Source organism: Bos mutus, chromosome 22, assembly GCF_027580195.1.
Source record: "Bos mutus isolate GX-2022 chromosome 22, NWIPB_WYAK_1.1, whole genome shotgun sequence".
Taxonomy (NCBI): domain Eukaryota; kingdom Metazoa; phylum Chordata; class Mammalia; order Artiodactyla; family Bovidae; genus Bos; species Bos mutus.
In genome coordinates this window covers 70,150,190-70,155,791 of record NC_091638.1, presented here as the reverse complement: position 1 = coordinate 70,155,791, position 5,602 = coordinate 70,150,190, and positions in this window count along the sequence as shown.

Below are 5,602 nucleotides of genomic sequence, written 5' to 3'. Positions count from 1 at the left end.
GTGAATTTCATGAGATGACTGGTGAGAAAAATAAAAACATGAAGAAAAAAATGGGAGTTTTCCTTTATCTTTACATACTAACAAGAAAATATACTGTAAAATGAATCCCATTTACAATCATGGCATTAATTTGCAATTAAACAGGAGACATGGTTTCAATCCCTGGGTTGGGAAGATCCCCTGGAGAGAGGAATGGCTACCCACTCCAGTATTCTTGCCTGAGAAATCCCATGGACAGAGAAGCCTGGTGGGCTATGGTCCATGGAGTCAAAGAGTTGGACACGACTGAGCAACTAAGCATACACACACACACACACACACACACACACACACACAAACATAATTTCTTGGAATATAATTCCATGATCAGAACAATGGTGCCCACATAGAATGAATGTTAGAAAACATTTTTTTCTCTTCTACTCCTGAAGGAGTTTGGGTAAAATGGGTTATACGTCTTTCTTAAATAATTGGTAAAATTTCCAGGGAAGATACCTGTAGTTTTCTTTGTGGGAGGATGTTTAACTGTAAGTTTATTTTATGTAACAGATGTAAGACTATTCAGTTTGTCTTTTTCCTTCATTTATAGTTTCTATCCTCATCATGTATCCTATTTTCCTATAACTTTACTTACCTGGTAATGTTTGATGGATGCCAAGCATTGTGACTCAACTTCTGGGATGTTAGATAATTTTTTTTATTCCTAAAAGCACTGAGCTGTTTGGGATATGCCTAGGTTACTTGAAAATATTGATGTTTTTGTGTCTGAGGGAAATCTTGGGCAGTGTGTACCAGGCAGCTGCTTGGACTCATCCATAGGCTATCAATACTGTCAAGGGGCCAAAGAACCATGGGCAATAGGGCTGTCTAGACATATCTCCTGGCTTGCTTGTCAAATTTGTAATCCATCTAGGTTTGCCCACTGCAGAACAAGTCAAACACTGAGTCACTGAGATTTGCCACAGAGAAAGTATTATTTGTGAGGTAGTAAGTGAGGATACAACAGAACAAATCTCAGATCTGCATCCAAAAAGGCCAGAGACCTGAGATAGTTATGATACAAAGAAGAGGACTGGTCTCAGGCATTTGGAAAGGTGATTGGAGGCTGGGAAAATGTGAGGTAATTCACTTCTATGCAGGCCCATGTTTAGGGTCAGTGGGCTCAACTAGTTTTGGGCAGGTGTATTGGGCAGGGCTTGCCCAAGTCACTTCAGTAATTTCCAACTCTGTGTGACTCTATGGACTGCAGCCTTCCAGGCTCCTCTATCCATGGGATTCTCCAGGCAAGAATACTGGAGTGGGTTGCCATGCCCACCTCTAGGGGATCTTCCTAACCCAGGGATCGAACCCTTGAGTCTCTTCAGTTTCCTGCATTGGTAGGTGGATTCTTTGCTCCTAGCATCACCTGGGAAGCCAGGTGAGTATTGGATAGGAGCTGACTCCAAATTCTTGGAAAACAACTTAAGCTCCCATTACTATGGTGATTCATACCTCAGAAGTATGTGGTTAGAAGTCTGATGATACATTACATACAGTTCATGAAGCTGGGAGGGTTTGTAGTTAGAGACAAGGGAAAAAAATAACTAAAGTAGGCTTAGCTAGTAAAGGCAGGTTACAAGTAGAGGGTTTTCTAAGAAACGGTTCCCATATCTTTTACTCTGTAAGACATGTTCAATAAGTTCTGTTAAGTGCCAGCTTCCATTAATCCTATTGAGCATGGTTTCACAATTTCTCCCTCTTCATCTTCTCTCTGTTTTGTTACCAACTGTATGTATTTCTCTGCTTCCTGTTCACTTCCATCATCCTATTTTTTATTTTTGCCTTTAAAATTTCTTTTTTTTTTAATAAGGAAAAGTATTTATTTGTGCCTTGCACAATTTTTGAAAGCCATTATTGCTATTTGATTTTTGTTATTTACTACAATACTGGGTGCAAAGTTAACAAAAGAAACACTAACTGAATAAATGAATTACAGGATGAATGAACTGAGAGTAATTTCTTGAGAGCTCAAATTTCATTACAGTGACCCTTCTAGGTAGCCCCATAGGGGTACAGTGTAAGTCACAAACATGCTTGATCTGCTGCAAAGTACATTCATTTTTAAGAATGTAATGCGTACATGAGGCAAAACTTGGAGGTCACTACCTCAAAACTAGCATATGCCAGCCTGCACTAAGGTAAATATCACAACTCTAACTGCTCAGTGTTAAATTAACCAAGGGTTCATATAGGTCCCTCCAAAGTAAAAAAAAAAAAAAAAAAAATGTATGAGGAGTATGTGAAGCAATCATTTTTAGATGAATGAAATGATAGAAATCACAATCAGTACAAACTAATAACTAAACAATAGTGGAATCAGTTCAGTTCAGTCTCTCAGTCATGTCCGACTCTTGGTGACCCCATGGACTGCAGCACACCAGGCCTCCCTGTGCATCATCAATTCCCAGAGTTTACTCAAACTCATGTCCATTGAGTTGGTGATGCCATCTACCCATCTCGTCCTCTGTCATCCCCTTCTCCTCCTGCCTTCAATCTTTCCCAGCATCAGGGTCTTTTCCAATGAGTCAGTTCTTTGCATCAGATGACCAAAGTATTGGAGTTTCAGTTTCAGCATCAGTCCTTCCAATACATATTCAGGACTGATTGGAAGGAATATTCATCGGAAGAAAGAAAAAGATAATTTTCATGAAATGGACACATTCCTAGAAAGACAAAATTTACCAAAACTGACATGAAGAAGGAATAGAAAATCTAAATAAGACCATAAAGGTTAAAGATCTTGAGTTAGTAATTTTAAAACTCAAGCTCAAGCTCAAGTTCATTTAGCTTCACTGGTAAACTCTACCAAATATTTCAAAGGAATTAACATGAATCCTTCACAAACTCTTTTAGAAAATAGATGAGAAATGAGCAATAGGAGGGGACTTCACCCTAACAAAGAGCATGTATACCTTTTCACTTTGTTGATTATTTCGTTTGCTTTTTAGAAGTTTTCGAGTTTGACGTAGTCCCACTTTTCTATCTTTGGTCTTGTTGCCTGTGATGTTCATGCCAAATCCTAGAAATCTTGTCAACAATAATGTCAAAGAAGATTTTCCCTATCCTTTTCTTTTCTTTTTTTACTTTACAATATTGTATTGGTTTTGCCATACATCAACATGAATCCGTCACCGGTGTACATGTGTTCCCCATCCTGAAACCCTCTCTCACCTCCCTCCCCATACCATCCCTCTGGGTCATCCCAGTGCACCAGCCCGAAGCATTCTGTATCCTGCATCAAACCTGGACTGGTGATTCATTTCTTACATGATATTATACATGTTTCAATGCCATTCTCCCAAATCATCCCACCCTCACCGTCTCTCACAGAGTCCAGAAGGCTGTTCTATACATCTGTGTCTCTTTTGCTGTCTCGCATACAAGGTTATCGTTACCATCTTTCTAAATTCCATATATATGTGTTACTATACTGTATTGGTGTTTTTCTTTCTGGCTTACTTCACTCTGTATAATAGGCTCCAGTTTCATCCACCTCATTGAACTGGTTCAAATGTATTCTTTGTAATGGCTGAGTACTACTCCATTGTGTATATGTATCACAGCTTTCTTATCCATTCATCTGCTGATGGACATCTAGGTTGTTTCCATGTCCTGGCTATTATAAACAGTGCTGAGATGAACACTGGGGTACACGTGTCTCTTTCAATTCTGGTTTCCTCGGTGTGTATGCCCAGCAGTGGAATTGCTGGATCATAAGGCAGTTCTATTTCCAGTTTTTTAAGGTATCTCCACACTGTTCTCCATAGTGGCTGTACTAGTTTGCATTCCCACCAACAGTGTAAGAGGGTTCCCTTTTTTCCACACCCTCTCCAGCATTTATTACTTGTAGACTTTTGGATCACAGCCATTCAGACTGGTGTGAAATGGTACCTCATTATTTTGATTTGCATTTCTTTGATAATGAGTGATGTTGAGCATCTTTTCATGGGTTTGTTAGCCATCTGTATGTCTTCTTTGGAGAAATGTCTATTTAGTTCTTTGGCCCCTTTTTTGATTGGGTCGTTTATTTTCCTGGAATTGAGCTGCAGGAGTTGCTTGTGTATTTTTGAGACTAGTTGTTTGTCAGTTGCTTCATTTGCTATTATTTTCTCCCATTCTGAAGGCTGTCTTTTCACCTTGCTTATAGTTTCCTTTGTTGTGCAGAAGCTTTTAAGGTTAATTAGGTCCCATTTGTTTATTTTTGCTTTTATTTCCCATATTCTGGGAGGTGGGTCATAGAGAATCCTTCTGTGATGTATGTTGGAGAGTGTTTTGCCTATGTTCTCCTCTTGGAGTTTTATAGTTTCTGGTCTTACATTTAGATCTTTAATCCATTTTGAGTTTATTTTTGTGTATGGTGTTAGAAAGTGTTCTAGTTTCATTCTTTTACAAGTGGTTGACCAGTTTTCCCAGCACCGCTTGTTAAAGAGATTGTCTTTTCTCCACTGTATATTCTTGCCTCCTTTGTCAAAGATAAGGTGTCCATATGTGCGTGGATTTATCTCTGGGCTTTCTATTTTATTCCATTGGTCTATATTACTGTCTTTGTGCCAATACCATACTGTCTTGATGACTGTGGCTTTGTAGTAGAGCCTGAAGTCAGGCAGGTTGATTTCTCCAGTTCCATTCTTCTCTCTCAAGATTGCTTTGGCTATTCAAAGTTTTTTGTATTTCCATACAAATTGTGAAATTATTTGTTCTAGCTCTGTGAAAAATACCATTGGGAGCTTGATAGGAATTGCATTGAATCTATAAATTGCTTTGGGTAGTATACTCATTTTCACTATATTGATTCTTCTGATCCATGAATATGGTATATTTTCTCCATCTATTAGTGTCCTCTTTGATTCCTTTCACCAGTGTTTTATAGTTTTCTATATATAGGTCTTTAGTTTCTTTAGGTAGATATATTCCTAAGTATTTTATTCTTTTCGTTGCAATGGTGAATGGAATTGTTTCCTTAATTTCTTTTTCTATTTTCTCATTATTAGTGTATAGGAATGCAAGGGATTTCTGTGTGTTGATTTTATATCCTGCAACTGTACTATATTCCTTGATCAACTCTAGTAATTTTTTGGTGGAATCTCTAGGGTATTCTATGTAGAGGATAATGTCATCTGCAAACAGTGAGAGTTTTACTTCTTCTTTTCCAATTTGGATTCCTTTTATTTCTTTTTCTGCTCTGATTGCTGTGGCCAAAACTTCCAAAACTATGTTGAATAGTAATGGTGAAAGTGGGCACTCTTGTCTTGTTCCTGACTTTAGGGGAAATGCTTTGAATTTTTCACCATTGAGGATAATGTTTGCTGTGGGTTTGTCATATATAGCTTTTATTATGTTGAGGTATGTTCCTTCTAGTCCTGCTTTCTGGAGAGTTTTTATCATAAATGGGTGTTGAATTTTGTCAAAGGCTTTCTCTGCATCTATTGAGATAATCATATGGCTTTTATTTTTCAATTTGTTAATGTGGTGTATTACATTGATAGATTTGCGGATATTGAAGAATCCTTGCACCCCTGGGATAAAGCCCACTTGGTCAGGATGTATGATCTTTTTAATGTGT